The sequence below is a fragment of the Arvicanthis niloticus genome, chromosome 5 (genome assembly GCF_011762505.2).
Source record: "Arvicanthis niloticus isolate mArvNil1 chromosome 5, mArvNil1.pat.X, whole genome shotgun sequence".
NCBI lineage: Eukaryota > Metazoa > Chordata > Mammalia > Rodentia > Muridae > Arvicanthis > Arvicanthis niloticus.
Window position 1 is genome coordinate 71,438,765 of NC_047662.1, and position 17,431 is coordinate 71,456,195.

The 17,431-nt window shown below is 35.1% G+C and overlaps 1 long non-coding RNA gene and 1 pseudogene across 1 annotated transcript in view; one reads left to right on the forward strand and one right to left on the reverse strand.

Moving 5' to 3' along the window:
• The window catches only part of LOC143442427 (uncharacterized), a 587,780-nt gene that overhangs the window by 447,156 nt on the left and 123,193 nt on the right, over nucleotides 1-17,431 (forward strand). The gene's annotated exons all lie outside the window — the stretch shown is intronic.
• LOC117708883 (large ribosomal subunit protein uL23 pseudogene) lies at nucleotides 3,872-4,390 on the reverse strand (annotated as a pseudogene).

The window sequence follows — 17,431 nt, forward strand, 5'->3', positions numbered from 1 at the left end:
TTATGATTATCCACACGATGATCATTCAGTTAAAAACAAATACAGCAGCTGCTTTTATCCTTACTATTGTCTTCAGGCTAAACATGCTCTCTGCCTTCATCTTTTTTCATAAAGTGTATTTACAGCTTCCTTGCTTTCCTATTTGTCCTGTAGCCTGTGAAGGTCACCTTCAAAATACTGAGGCTGAAACTTACTGCTGAATTCTAGCTGAGTTCTGAAGTAAAATGGAATGCTAATGTTCCACCAAGCAAGGGACATGCTGCAGGAATATGAACGTATATGAGTCATTTATTTTGTCTGAGCCTCTTTTAAAGTTACCCCCAACTAAAAGTTTCAAGATTTTTTTCTTTTTACGTTTCTCCCTTGTTGTTATTGCTATATATGCATCCTGCATCGTAAAGAGATTTGCATGCGCCATTTTGAAGTAGTGATAGCCTATGCAAGGTGGCCTGCTAAATTCCAGATAGAAGGCGGTACTTAGAGAAGTGCTTTCGAATAATTTTATTAGTTTTCACATAAAAAATGTCCTCTAAAGAAGGTACATGTAGCCAGGCGGTGGTGGAGCACGCCTTTAATACCAGCACTTGAGAGGCAGAGGCAGGCGGATTTGTGAGTTCGAGGCCAGCCTGGTCTACAGAGTGAGTTCCAGGACAGCCAGGGCTACACAGAGAAACCCTGTCTCAAAAAACCAAAATAAATAAATAAATAAATAAACAAATAAATAAATAAATAATCAAAAAAAGAAGGTACATGTATTGACATCGATGATTGTGTAAAGTACACATTATTTTCTTCTTGCAAGCAGGAAATAATAAGTTTTAGAGGTTCACTGAGCAAACGTTGTAAGAATCTTTCAGCACTGGGTTATAAACTTTCATTTAGTCTGCCCTAAAATGACCCTTGGGAATCCTATAGGTGGGTTATGTTCCATGTGACTTTCTTTGCTTTGCTTCGTTTTTTTTTTGTTTTGTTTTGTTTTGTTTTTTTGTTTTTTGTTTTTTTTTTTCTCAGCAAATATATCATTTTATTTAGGCTTAATATTTCCAAGTTACCTTTCTTACTAAGAGACTATGGGGATTTTGTAACAATTGTCTCAATTTTTTTATTTAAAAAGATTTAGACAAGAAACTAAAATGGAGAGAAGACATTCAGTGTAAGGCGGGGGAATGAAACAAACATAAGCTAGAAAAATACAGCATTTAGGAGTCATTGCATGCTAAGTGATGTAGGTGAAGCCTCATGAGGACAGCTCTGGCTTTCTACAACTGAAATATTGACCCAGAAAAAGAAAGTGGCTCACAATCATTAATTTTTTTAATTTCCAGCTGACAAAGTGTCTGAGCTCAGAGTGTGTATACTAATTAATTCATAAGTATATTTTGCTTGTTTTAAAGTCATTCAGAAGATTTCTATGATCAAGGAAGCATTGAAAGGAATTTTTAAAAACACAAATACTCAGTCCCTTAGGAAACAAGAATTACCATGAGCCAATTTCCTTACAGAGGAAATAGGATTCATCTCCTGTAGGAAATTATGCCACCAAAAAACCTTTGTCTGACGCCCAGACTCCTCTTGAATGAAACCTCATTTTGAGATAATTTATTTTCAGATAAAATGGAAGCATCCCAAAATGGCATCTTGGATCTAGCGTGTGTCTTAGACCACAAATTTTTGTCCATATAACCAAAAGGATATGGAAGTGTGCCAACAGGAAGAAGGCCAAGGGCAAGCTACCTCCAACAAAAGGATGCTGCAATAGACTAACAATTCTAAGATCATCTGTCCCAGAGCATGAATAAGGTGGTAACTTCTAATGTCTTGAAGACAACATGAAACTGCTACCACATTGTTTTAAGCTTGAGAGAGTAAATGTGGGTTATTTTAAGCCAGTAAATTAGATTAATTTCTTGTAGCACTAAATCACTAATTCTTCCAAAGATCCTTTAAGTAACTTGAGTCAAACTCATTATGCCTGGATCCAATGCTTTCTATGTAGCTGTTTTTAAAAAAGTCTAATCTAGTCATTGCTAGATTAGATGGGCAATTTAATCTGTTTCCATACCTTAATAACAGTGTCACATTTGTATACTTTTTTCTTTACACAATACTTAATGAACATCTAAAATACATTACAAGTCTTAGAAAGTCTTTGCTGCATGGGAATTTACCTGCTAGAGACTAGTAGATGAAAACAATAAAATAAATCTACAGTGTATTGATCAGTATACAAATGTAGAATTGTATGAAGGGATGTGATGATGTATAAAAGATCTCACAACATAAACATATTCCAGCAATATTTCTTGTTTGGAGAAAAAATGCTGGCATGAAGGATAGATATGCTAATAATAAACAGCAAGGTCAGGTCAAAGGACCAAAGAACCAAAGGAAGATCAAGCTAATCAAGTCACAAATATGTATATGGAAGAGGCTCCAGACGCCCATCACTATCTTATATGCTACTGCCAGTTGATTGCTTATACGGAAAATAGAGTCATTTTTGTTTAGAAATGTGGCCTCTGCTAGGTAGTCTGTACTTGAATGGCTGGTTTCATACCCATAGGCATGCGGGCAACAATAATTAGATTATTAGGATACAGAAAAAGAAGAAGAAAGCATGGAAGCTGGAGAGGTCACTTAGCAGGTAGGAACACTTGCTACACTACCAGATGACAATAATTCAGTTCTCAACACCCACGTCAGATGGCTATCAACTACTTTAATACCAACTCCAATGAATGCAGTACCTTCCTCTGGCCTCTTCCAGTACACACTTTATGTGACATTCACACACAGACACGAATAAAAATAAAAATGTGTTCTAAAAAGCCTAAAAATGTTGAAGCCTGAGCTGCCCCACTTTGGGCTGCCAAAAATGCTGCGGCCCTCTCCACTCCATGTTTGGCGGCCACTGTTTCCTGGCCCAAGCTCCCGCTCCGGTCTGCTGGTCAGGATTCAGCAAGAGAGAGAGTAGGGACGGACTCAAAGAATGGAGACCAGACAGAGTGTACTTCAATCCTGTTTATTCTTCAGTCTCTCTTCCTAGTCCAAGTCCCAAGTCTTGAGTTCCTAGTTCCTAGTTCCTAGTTGTACTCCTCTTGTTCTAATGTCTAATGTCTAGTGTCTAATGTCTACTCCTACTCCTACTGTCTGAATCTCTGTTACTTCAAATTGTTCTCTACTCTCCTGTCTGCCTCTCGCCTTTTATATGTCTCACTTCTAAGCCTTGCCTCTAAGTCACACTTTAATCATGCCCTTAGGTCTTGTCTCTAAATCTGATCTCTAAGTCACACTCTTAAGTCACACACCTTTAATCTCACACACCCAAGGAAAGATCCTGGGTATCTAAACCAAGATGTTATCAGAGTGTGCTCAGCTGTTGTAGGCTATTGTAATCCAAGTCTCATGTCAGGGTATATGGCTCAAGATGGCTGCAAAGCTGATAGCTGCTTTCTGCTAAAAGTCAGCTTTCTGCTAAAAGTCGGCTCCCAACAATGCTGGTTTTTTTTTTTTTCATTTTTATTGGTTATTTTATTTATTTACATTTCAAATGTTATCCCCCTTCCCAGCCTTTATTTCTATGTTCTAAACTGTTTCCTATGAAAAGAAAAATGGGTAAAGAGCCTTAGAGAAAAAGTGGAGTAAGGATTGTAAGAAAAAGGTAGAATAAGCAGTTAAGGGGATCAAGGCTAAGGAAAAAGGGGATAAGGAATGCCCTCTTCTCTTTGTCCTCAGCCCTTACACATCTTTCAGAACACACGATCACATGGTAAAAAGTTCACCACATGTTTACACATAATTTCAAATCATAAATCGAATAAGAACTTTAAACAGAGAATGTTTATTTATTTTTTTTTTATGGTGAAAAAAAGTGTATATTTAGAATTAGTCATCTGGACTCAGTTTAGATGATCCCAATCTTGTTGGCAACATCCAGAGCATCATAATCGGGAGCCAAGCGAACATACGCCTTCTTCTCTCCATCAGGCCTTATCAGGGTATTGACTTTGGCCACATCAATGTCATAGAGTTTCTTCACGGCCTGTTTGATCTGGTGCTTGTTGGCCTTGACATCCACGATGAACACAAGCGTGTTGTTGTCCTCTATTTTCTTCATGGCTGACTCAGTGGTCAGTGGGAATTTGATGATGGCATAGTGGTCAAGCTTGTTTCTCCTGGGCGCACTTTTCGGAGGATATTTTGGCTGCCTCCGGAGCCGCAGTGTCTTGGGACGCCGGAAGGTGGGTGACGTTCGGATCTTCTTCTTTTTGTGGCTGTGGACTCCTTTCAGCACTGCCTTCTTAGCTTTCAAGGCCTTTGCCTTGGCTTCGGCTTTGGGGTGGGCAGGAGCTTCCTTCTTCGCTTTCGGCGCCATCTTGGCGAAAAAGCCAGAGAATGTTTATATGTATATACATTGGGAGTAATTATCAGGCAAAACATTCATCATCGGTCACAGCTCTAAAGGTTTATGGAGAGTTAAAAATCATAACTTCTGTGACTAAATAATTAGTAAAACTTAGTATGAATAAACCCAGTCAATATTTATCTTCTGTACTAGCACATGTAGTAAATCATTAGTTCCCTTTTCCTTTTTATAACCTTTGGTTAATGCTTTTACAACCTCTTGGTATGTGCTCAGAGTAGTAGATGCCTACTTGCTCTCTCAGAAGCAATTAACTCATGACACTTGAACACTGACAGAGTTCTCAATGTAGTTTTGATTATCAGAGAAAACCTAGTAATAACCCCATTAAAAAACTTATTAATTACTAATATTATTTTAGAAATTCTTATAGTATCATCATGAAGAATTAAGAAGTCATCTATTTATCTATATAGCACCACTACAAGAAAGTATATCTTTGTTGTTCTGCAAAGATATGCTCATAAAGGTGAACTAATCCTTAGTGCTTGTTATATATATTTAATAGTAACAAGAAAAGCATATAAATAGCAGGAATCATTCCTAAAATAGATTTCTCCTTGGTCTTGTCTACTGGAGGACATCAGTCACAGATATTAATCCAAGGAAGACTGATCTCAGGAAGATGACCTGCTAGTTTTTAGTTTTTTAGCTTCTCCTATGATGGCTCCTGACAATATGTGATTCCATTATAACAAAGAATACATTTCTGTTTAACACATCTCTCTCTCTCTCTCTCTCTCTCTCTCTCTCTCTCTCTCTCTCTCTCTCTATCTCTCTCTCTCTCACACACACACACACACACACAAATACACACACACACACACAGAGTACTGATTTATTTTATTATCCAATTTCTAATATATACTCATTCTCCTGTATTTAAAGTCAACTACAGAGAAAAGTCATTCAATTTAAGCATTTTGGGAGTAGTTTTTGTGGTATATCATTTTAATTATAACCCAACTTTAAGTAATCTAATTTTAAAAAGAGCTACATCCACACAAATTTATACAAATTTACACTGAACTTGTTTCCTGAGAGAGAATTGTTTTAAAAGTCTTGAAATTTTAATAACCAGTTATGCTTTTTGTGTCTTACTATATAGGTCCTCAAGTACCTTTGCATTTAATATGGACATAATTCAACACCTTAAAATAAGAAATGTTTGTAGTTTATTTTCAAAGTTTCTTGTATATTGTGAACAGGTAAAGTATCTTTTTTTTTTTTTTTTTTTGAAATTTTACATGACTAATAATATCCAAATCATTTAACCTGAGAATTATTTATAGGCAACAGGGTATTTGAACATTGTAGTCAAAGAGCTCATTGCAATAAGGCACAGCACACTATTCCATGGACTCCATGTGACTTGAATCAGATGTTTACCTTTCTTTCATCCTCAAGAATGCTTTGAAAATGGCTTTACATTAAGTGTATGTCATTAACATATAGACATAGAAGTCCTCAATTTTGACCTTTTCTTACTTTATTTCTGTGTATCTAAAGTACATTTAAAATTTCTATATAGAGCACAAAGAGTATCATATGGGGCTTTGATTTGAATCAACAGAGTTGGGGTTTTTTTGTTTGTTTGTTTGTTTTTCTGCCTATGTAATAGGCATTGACCTAAGCTACGTCCTTCCCCTGGCTGTAGAAGATGGAATTTTGAATGTTTTTTTTTTTTTTCAATCAATAAGGCATGGTCTGAGGAAGCAACTGTGCCCCTCCTATTAAATATAATAAACTCCCAAGCAGAGTAAAGCATGGTGATAATAGGTGCCATTATAATACTCAGAAAAGTCCATAATAAAATTCTGAATCTTTCCATAGTCTTGTCGGTATTCTAAGCAGAAACTGAGATCAGAACATTGGAACAATAGCATATGAATCAGCATAGCGTTTAAGAACATGCATTATTAATAGGTATTATTATAATGTCATACAATAGGAGGTATATTACCATTGTTATAAAGGTTAGCTACATACTGATGATTGTATGTATGCAATGGCATACATGCTTAAAATACTAAGAACTCTAAAATTTAGTTACATGTGCATATGTGTTTATTTCATATTGTAAACAAATATATTTGGTAACTGCAAGTGCATATATATACATATATATAGAGAGAGATAGAGAGAGTCATAATTTGTGGGGTGAAAATTTATATATTTATTAATTCATATGTGTGTGTAAATATGTATAATTATATAATTCCATATATGTGGAGAAAGAAGGAGAAAATGGACAGGGAAAGAACAAGAGACATAAAGGAAGAGAAAGAGACTCTGTCATTGATAATAGGTAATCATCAGTCCTGTCTTGCTAGTAAGGGAAGAGAGTGAATGTAGTGATTTTGTAAATTGCCTTTATAGTCCAAGAATGAAGAAAATATAGGAAGGTATTACGGGTCCTTTGGCTGAAAGTGGTTGTTTTCTAGATCCTATCATGTTTCTTTTGACCTCTTCAGTAATGTCTGAGTGGCACTTCACTTTCATGTCTTATTTCATTTTACTCTAACACTCCATAAAGACACATTATTCTCTTTAGGTTGTGGATGGTAAAACCAAGGGGAGGATGACTCATATAATGACATACTGCTGCCCTTTCCACCCATAGAGTGCCTGATTTCCACAGCATTTTCAGGAGTTGTTAGTGGAAATTGGGATTGTGCACTGTCTCCATCAGAATAACTTCACTTGGAATTACCTACTTTGAAAGTAGTTTATAATACTGACTGCTTTTCCAGAAAACTTAGAATCAATTCCTAGTATACACATCATAGTTGATCACTATCCATAACTTTTATTTGAAAAGTTCCAAAGCCCTAACTTGGGTACCTTAGTACCAGGTATGCAAGTGGTACACAGATACACATAAGTTTCAAAACAAGAAAATAAAATAATTTTAAAAATAAAAGTATTTTATTGATAACTCTCACTTTTCTAGTAAATAGTACTCCCTAAGGCTCCTGTATTTACAATTCTTTATTTTTAACTTATTTATTTTTATCTTATACATGCACACCATTGGCAGGCTTGGTGCCTGCAGAGTTCTGAAGAGGGTGTTGAGTCATCTGAAACTGGAATCACATAGCCCTAATCAACATTTCTTATATGTATCACAAGTAGCTAGTTTGTTTAACAAAATTTTAAGGAATGATTGAATGCCAGATCCTGGACAGCATCCTCCTCCTCAAAAGCTTTGAGTCTGAATGTGACTCAACAACAGCACCTTTTCTCGGTTATACCCACAGGATGTCTAGATGACTGATGTGTATGATATGGTAGAGAATGCCATACATTAACTGATCTCATTCAAGAGTTGTACCTGTTTAATGTCTCTCAAACTTTTGAATAATAAGAGTAGCATGTTCCCTTTATTGAGGAGCTTCTTTTTATCTCTCCATATAGCCATATTTCTAGGCATTTGAAAGAGAATGTAGGAAATTTACACATTTATTTTTTTATTTATTTTTTATTGGATATTTTATTTACATTTCAGATGCCATCCTTTTTCTCAATATCCCCTCCCTAGAAAACCCCTATCCCATGCCCCGTTTTCCTTTTTGCTTTTATATAATTTTTTTAAAAATGTTAACCAAAGGCTTTATAAGTTTGGTAATGCTCAATCAGAAGTGTAACCCAATACCCAACCTAGATATATCAACTATCTTTGACTGGTGGAGATATGTGAACATCTGCCCCCATGTCCCCCCTTCTCTTTCTCTTTCTCTCTCTCATCACCTAGCTTCTCCTTTCCTTCTTCTCCTCCTCTCCTTACTCCTTCTCTTCCTCCCACCTTAGCTCCTCTTACATATCACCCTTCCTATTAAAATAAAACTTTTCTCTCAAAATACAATTAGAGCATAATTATGCCAATTTGTACCAGTGAGATACAAGATAGTCCTAATACCCAGTCCATCATTTTGTTGACTAACCAGAACTTTTGTCCTCTATCCTAACTAAAACACTTAGTTCTGAACCTGGCTTTTTTCTTGGCTTCAGGATGAATGTCAGCTGAAAACCATCCACTCAAATATTTTCTCTCAAAGTAAATAGCCAGCCTAGGAGCACATAGGGAGGGACCCATGACTCCAGCTGTATATGTAGGGGAGGATGGCCTTGTTGGGCATAGGTGGGAGAGGAGATCTTTGATCCCATGAATGCTGAACACTGAGGGGGGGGATCTGAGGGTGGGGAGGTGGGAGTGGGGGGTAGGTATGGGCACACCTTCATAAGGGGATAAAATTTGAATTTACACATTTATAGTGCATGCCATGTAGTTATCAACATTGAGTTAGAAAGGCATCATTTACATTATCCTCATGAGTTTCCTTTGACATCTGGAGCAGGATCACAATAATTGTGTGGTTATTTCATGTGCATTTGTTGGCCAGTAGGTATCAGTGAATAAATCTTTAAATATAAAGGGTCCCTTGATTTGGGCAAGGTAAATATAAAGGACCCGTTTTCTTATAAGCCTCATATTTGCTCCATAAATAAGATAGAACATGTATAATATCAAACCCTTTCTCTAAGTTATCTTGGGAGCACATCTCTGATTTACTGTTTGCATGGACAAAGTTTCTGCCTGAAGGATACAAATTAAACCCTTATAGCAGTCCATTGCCAAAAGGACCCTGTCAGTCCCCAGAAGACTAAAGATTAGTTAACACATAAGAGAATATAATACCAACTCTACTTCTTCAACATTACCTGCTTTTCACAACTCTCATATCATATTTTATTTACAACTATTTTCAATTATTCGATCAATCAAACCTCTATAAGAAAGTTAAAAATTAGTAATTACATTTGAAAACTTGGAAGAAATGCAGACTTTGTAGAGAAAAAAGAGAGAGGAAGAGTGTCTTAGGGTTTTGATGCTGTGAACAAACACCATGACCAAGGCAACTCTTATGAGGACATTTAATTGGGAACGGCTTAAATGTTCAGAATTTCAGTCCATTATCATCAAAATAAGATTATGGTGGTTTTCAGTCAGGCATGGCGATGGAGGATCCGAGAGTTCTATATGTTCATCTCATAAAGGCCTGGCTCTCATGTGGTTAGAAAGAAGGTTTTACTACAGTGACAGACTTCTTTCACCAAGGCCACACCTACTACAACAAGACTACACCTACTACAAAACCATACTTCCTACTTATGCCACTCCCTCCACCAAACATTTTCAATCCACCACAGATGGGTAAATTATCTGGATGCCCATTGAATTTACACATTGGTATTCCTGAATTCATATGCTCCCACTTAATAAGTGAAAAAACTAGGAGATAGTGATAAATCCTGCATCACACAGGTAGAAAGTAGCAAGGAACAGAAGTATTTGCTGATTTGATTGAAAAGCTATTTTTTTCCTCTTCATTATCTCTCTTAGATAATATATTAAAATCAAAATTAGAAATCACATAAAACCATACTTATTCAATATCAATTATACCTGAGAAAGTAGTATCAATAGAATAGGAAAAATCAAAAAGTCACAGCACTAAGCAATTAGACTGCATAATAATTAATTTAGCTTTGTTGACAAAAGAAAGCAAACTAAAAAGGTACAGATTATAATCACTGCTTTTACTGTCATAAAATTATTCATAAAATGTTAATGTGTTTATATGACTATCACACAAATCTCAGATTATCATGTCCCTACCTTCTAGGTTTCTAATATGAAAAGTAACTTAAGGGTTCATGAGTTGAATATATAATGCCCAAATTGGTGATACTAGCTTGAATTAAAAAGGTCATCTAAGAAAATGACACCTCATTTTTGTAAACATGAATGGAGCATGCTCCTGAAAGTTATGTTTGGTTCCAAGTCCCTTCTTAGCTACCATACCACCTTGACATACTGCCTCACTATAGTGCCAGGAAAACACAGCCAGGAACCCTGAATAGTAGTTTTGAAAATGTTGTCTGAACTCCATCCAACACCTTTAGCTCTTACCAAGTAGTTTTGTCTCTACCAAATATTTTATCATATCACTAGAAAGTATGACTAATATACTTCTGTTTTATAGATATGTTGTAAGAAACACAAAAACCCCAAGGAGTATGCTTACATAAAGTCACACAGAAACAAGATTCTTCAAAATGTGTTAAACACAGAATAGCAACAACAATATTTGGTCAGTTTTCATTATCAATCTCAATGAATATACAAATATCTAGATCAGTAAGGCATACCTTAGAGAGCATCTATTATGATGTCACTAAAGTGGGTAATATCCATTCCAAAGGTGGGAAGTAGCCTCTCATAGAAAAATAAGAAAAAAATAAGAGCCTAGAAAAAAATAAAAGGAGATGACCAGCAAGTGCAAGAATTCTCATTGTTTTCTGGCTGCCATAAATGAGGCTATCTGTACATTGTGTGCTCCTCACAGGTTCAACCACGGAAATCATGCTCTAAAATATCCCTTTCTTTCTTACACTGTTTTTGTGAGTTCTTTCATCACAATTATGAAATAAATAACACATAATATTGGTACCAAAGAGGTTGAGTTATGGATGAGTCCAATTTTAACCATATGGCTTTTAAGTCTCTGGAACTTATTTGTGGGAAACATTAAGAAATGTTTCTTGATGTGAGTTATAAACAGCCAACTGTAATGTAAGAAGAGTTTAGTTAATGGTTATTGTGGGTGCTCAGATTATATAGGAACAATGGCCATGAACATGAGATTTCAGATGGAAATGAGTCAACATCAGGAAATACACCCAAGGCTATAATTAATATTAGATGTAAGCTTAACAGAATCTAGAGTAAGCAGGAAGATGGGCTTTTCTTTTGCATGTAGTAATTTGCCTTGCTTACTTAACTAATATGGGAAGACTTATCTTAATTGTAAATAAGACTTAGGGTATACATATGGAGAAAATGAACATTCACTCGTTTCTCCCTGTTCATGTTTGTGTGTGTAATGTGACCAGCTGCTTCAATCTTTTCTTTCTTTACTTTATCATCATGATAACTCCCTCCTAGAACTCTGAACCAGAGAAAACCCATTATTCCTTAATTTTTTATTTTTAGGGTATTCAATCACAACAAAGGAAAAAGAAGCTATGGCCAAGTCATCTATGTTATTTAAAGAGTAAAACAAAATACAACAAAAGAAACAAACAAATATAACCCTCGGGTAAACAACATTGTCTACATTATATTCACATGAGGGAGAAATTGAAGAAAACTGAGATTGATGGCAATTGGATAAATATTTGTTTAGAGAATTATAAGACAGTCCAAAATTGAGGCTGTAACATGGCTACTGCTAACTACTTTAAGCTATATTTATAGAAAGAATCTGGATCATAAGGCAGAGAACAAATACCTGAAAACCTGCAGAATGGAAAGAAAGGCATGTTAGAGGTTAGAACTAAGAAAGGCATCGCTTCTGAAGACATTAGTGCTTTGCTTCAGGATAATGGAACATATATCTGTATACAATCTCAGTAAGATTGCTATCTGCAAGCTCAAGAACTCTCTTGGTTCTCATATGCTACTCCAGCCATGGCTTAAGGAGTCTCCATTACCCCTGAACCGGACTAGCTTGTGTATGTTAATAATCCACATTATGCTAGAATTGAAGCCACGTGTAATGCAACAAACACATATTTTTGGATGCCTTTGTTCATATTTCTAAGGAAAACCTCAGAGGCTAAAAAAATCTGTGGCTTGCAGAGAGTCCTTATGATGGTGATGTGTAAAGCTGTTGTGGTAAAAACCTAATCTGTAGTGACACCCTGGAAGGCTATAGACTCTAGAAATATAAAACATTTATCAAGAAAAGGCAGCTCAAAAGGCCATGTTGTAGAGTAACAGTATCACCCAAGCATGTTGTAGTTTGCATCAAAACACCACATGTGCCACATGTCAGAAATGGAGCAGCCCAATTTTGTGTTTTCTCTGCCAGATTTCAGTCAAGCTTGCTTTGCTCTTTCTCTGCTGTTCTTTCCCTTTCTTTTGAAAAGAAAATATTGTATCTTGGAAGTGCATAATTTTGTTTTATATTTCTTATTTTGCAAAGGTTTCTAATTAGGAGTTTGCTTTGGATCTTAAGAGAGATTGTACACTTGGATTTTTAAAAAATGTGGGGATTGATACAACTTTGAGGCTGCTTGAAGATCTTACATAATGAGATATATATGAGCCTTTGGGGGCCAGAACCATGTTTTTGCTTAATATGGATGGTTCCCATGGTATCATGGGATGACTACTTTGTTCATGGATGAAGTTCATATTGCTTTTGTAAATACTAGAAATTTTAGAAGATAGAATCGTTATACAGCAAACACGCCATTGAGAGACTGATTTTGGAAGTTTCATCTGGTTTCAAAATCTTTTTATCTGGCTTTACCAGATAAAATCTTTATATCTTGCCTACCAATAAACAAGAATTGGATGATGCATGAAATTTCTGGAATGATGTTCTGCCTATTATTTCACTGGAATCTATGAAGCCAAGGGCTATACCTAAACCATCTGAGACCTTGAGCCCAAAATCTCCTTCCTCCATTTGTAATTTATGTCAAGTTTTTTTTTTGTGACAAAGATTAAAATATGACTACCAAAACAATTTATATTTCAATAAAAAAGGCAATTTCTGAATAGATAGGAGTTTTGCGCATTGGTATAATAAAACATTTCATTAAATATATAGTCATGGTAAGCTAGCTTAAAATAAGCCATATGGGATCTCTTTAAGTCAAAAGCATGCATAGAGTCAGCCTTATTAGCCCCTGTCATTACTCCCAGGTATTCAGAAATTAAATTTCTGGGGATCAATGGTTTCAGGTCTGCTGAGATATAGCAATATCTTGTCAAAAAGTAAAATAAAAGGAGGACAATAATGCAAGCAAACTGCCAACCCTTTCTGTTTTTCTCTCAATTATGAAGAACAGTTTCCTTATTAAGTAACATTACTGATTGGTCAAGTGCCCACTCAATAAGCTTTCTTTTAGCAATAAGTAGCCTTTTGTTCACAAATTAAGATACAATTAGTAATATGTCCAATATAAAAGAAAAAAAGCAGACTTTGTCAACACATTTTCTTTCTCTCTTATATGCTGCAGGGTTTTTCTTTCTCTCAATTGCATTTGGATTGGGATGAAGGAAAGAGAAGGCCCAGTTCAAATGAAAAGTGCTTACACTTGTCACCTAGGTAAAATGAGATCTAAGAGCCAAGTGACACCACTTCAAAGTCATAGCTTTTACACTAGGACCAAACCTCTCAGGAACACAAGCTTCTTATCTTGCAGAATGACAGTAACAGTGACTGTCTCACTGGGAGACAGAAAAGAGAACAATTTCAGGTTCTATGAAACTAGTGTCCAGAGCCTGGAAACTATGCACCTCTTGATAATTGGGCTTGCCCCTTGGGGTAGGAGAGAAGAGTTGCCTGTGCTTCCTTATTTGAGCCAGTAAGATAGGAAAAATGTCAGTCCTTACAATTAAAAACAAGCCAACAATACATAATAACATCTTTGCCATTTTTTATAAGTTGTAGCACATATGTGTCATCTCCTCCTCCTCCTACTTCTACCCTCCTTTCCCCTTTGGCAAAAAGAATTGACATATATCAGGAAGCAACTGCAAAGATGCTGGCGATTTGACAGGTTGGAGCTGCTTGTCCTTGTCTTCTTATTACTGTCATATTCATTCTTGAAAAAAATCTCTTGCAACAATGAGAAAAAAATGTGAGCAGGTAGTTCCTTTTGCAGCTCCTACCTTTCCCCACGAGTTTCAAGAAATTGGACCCTAGAGGCCTGGATATATCAAACACAGGTAACACTGCAATGGAGACACTATCAAACAGTTCTTTGACAGGTAACAATAACAGCACATCTACTTAAATATGAAAAGGATCAAGGAAAATGACCATAATAATACTTACCTAGTCAACAGATCAGGGAATCTGAAACAAATGAATTTAAGTTACGATTGATTTTATACATCCTCATCTAATGTTTTCAAAGTTGGTAAAAAAAAAAAATTAGTTCAGAAGGAATCTATGTATAATGCGTGGATATTTCAAAGCATACTATTGAATGTAGTCATGTTTATATGATGTGAGATGTGATTTCATATTTAGTTTCTTTTAAAATCAAATTCTTACTTACTATAAGTTCAAATTAGTGGTTTTTTTTCCTCCAAGAACTGTTCCTTGTAGCTCACTGATTTCACAGCTGTCTTCTCTAAGACATTCTATTTTTCAGAGGCTAGCAACAAATGTATACTAAGAATATGGTTGCTTGAAGGAAAATCTCCTTTTAGCCTTCTGTTTAATTTCCTAAGGGATTGACATTGCCGATTCCTCATGGAGTATGGCAATATGTTTTCTTTCTTCTTCTATTCCTTTTGACACCGGTTTCTGTGCAGCCATCTATTGTAGCATCTTAGTTCATCTTTAAAGTGTAAAAATGCAAATGATATGCTAATCCCATCTGACTGAAGGTGCTGAGGTGTTATTGCTAGTGAATCTGTGAAGGAGTCTCAGCAGCAGGTTGAATAAATTAGTTGGAAATAAGTAAGTTATGATAAAGCAACAGAAAATATTCATCTGTGCCTGTCATAATTTCTTTAACATAATATCATCCAAGTTCATTGAAGCTATCATACACTGTATGATTTCTTACCTTGTTAAGGACAAAAAGTATATTACCATACATATGTATAGCATATGTTCTTAATCAGTACATCTGTTAATGGAGATTCTTATTTCAATGTTTCTGCTATTGTGAACAATGCTCCAGTGAACATAACACACAATGATCCCATCAATGAAGTATTTTCATACTGTTTGAAAAGATAGCCACATAAGATTGCTCAGTTGTAGGAAAGTTCCCTCCCTCTCTTCCTTTCTTTGTTTTTAATTGTTTGGTTGGATTTTGGTTTTGATTTTTTTAATTATATTTATTTATATTTTGTGGATCTGACCTATATATAGAATCTAAAAAAAGGTTAAATACAAATAAATATTTTTTAAAAGGTAGTAGCAAGGGCTGGGATAAAAAGAGAGTTGGATTTTGGTCAAAGTCTATTAAGTTTCAGTTAGACAGAAATCCATCAGCCAGAGCTACTGTGCACCATGGTAACTATAATTATAATAATACACTATATTTGTGAATTGCTAAGAAGAGAATTCCATCACAAAATTAGAAATGTGTGGCAAATGCTTCTTTTGAATAGATATGTGTCAAGGCTACTGAGAATGCAGAGTGTCTCTCTCAGGAGAAGAATCCAAAGCAAGTCCAACTGAACTGGTATTTGGAGCCCATTAGACTTATACACTATCTAGCTGGAGAGCATGTGTACAGAAAGACTAGAGTGTATAAAGTCCTGAGAACTTGCTTGTATGAGGCAACTACTGTAAAACTAGTATGCCTGAGATAGAAACAGAAGACTGCAAATTAAGACTGCATGTGCAAGTTCTGACTCTTAAACACTTTGGGTGACTTCTCCTATGTGTTGAATTAAGAACTACATTTGAGCTAGTAACTGGGATGATTTTGACACTGACTTCAAAATGATGATTCTACATACAGAAGTTAACCCAACTTATGTGTGTTATGTATTCATGTTCATTCAATAATGCTTTTAAATGACATGCATGAAAGAGGACAAGTGTATTACTACAAACTGCATTATAATGTGACTAAGATTATGTTGACAAGCATTCTGAGTAAAATATTACACTGTAGTTATTTATGTGGTATGACTATATACAGTTGTAAAAAGATATCACATACTTTATAAAATTGGGCTATGAGGTGAACTTTGTAGCACTGTAATGACCAAATATACTGTTGTTGTATTATCCATGTGTAAATGCATTCATAAGAGAAGAGGAAGTAAAATTTAAATATAGAATAAATGCATAAATATTACAATTCCTGATTTAAATCACTTAGAATGTTTTTAGTAAATACTTCAAATCTATACTAATTTTAAAACTTTCGTGAAGTAAACACATCACATTTGCTTCACCATATCAAAAGTTATTAATAGGAGCATTAATAATAATGCCAGCAACAGGAATTCTTCATTTAGAATTTTAATCATATTTTATAATGTTTAATTTTATTTATATATGTACATATAATAATACAGAAAAAAGCACTTTTGTGAGTTGTTAAATGAATTTAAGAAGCAAAATAACATAGGTATTGATTCTAGGGATTTTCTTATTAATAAATTGAGTGTTCTCTCTGTATTGACATCCTTCTAGCAATAATCTGAAGCGTTCTGTGTCTAGTTGTTGTTTACATTTGTTTGGTTTTCCACTCATGGGGAATGTTTCATCAATTTCAGTACCCCAGGCATCAGAATATATTGAAGGATATATAGCAAACTATGGAGAGAAAGCATGACCCGCTGAGTTTCAGAAAATAATGAGTATTATAAAATTACAGGGAAAGAACACAAGTGAGGATTATATAAAACATAAAAAGCATGCTTCTCGTGTATTTTGTGTAGAGGATAGTCTCAATTTAAAGATGGTTCTAAGGTGTATTATTCTACAAACTTGAATTTATTAAATCAGACTGAGTCAACTTTTTAATGTGTCTGTGATTAGTTAGCATTAGGATAAATTATAAAGCTGTTCTTTTTTTTTAGAATTTCTATGAAACAACATGTGCTCCTGGAAAAAGACTCAACTTCTTTGTACTGAGGGCTTTGTAATGTAGACTTCCTGAGTGGCTTCTAGGAGCACAAAATCCAGGTCAACAGCACTATGCTCAAGTGGATTTATGATTACTTATTGGTACAACCTGTATTTTCCATACATGAAGGTTGTTTCTATGGTTTATGATTTTATATTATTCTTACTGAACACACTTGAGACCCTGTTGCCATTACGTGATTTTTTTTCAATGCTTATTTTATGTTTTGAAGATAAGTTTTACTACACAGTAAAAGTTACCAAAACTATGCAAAACCTCTCTAGTAAAAAGAAACCTACCTGATCTGAACAGAATTGTTAA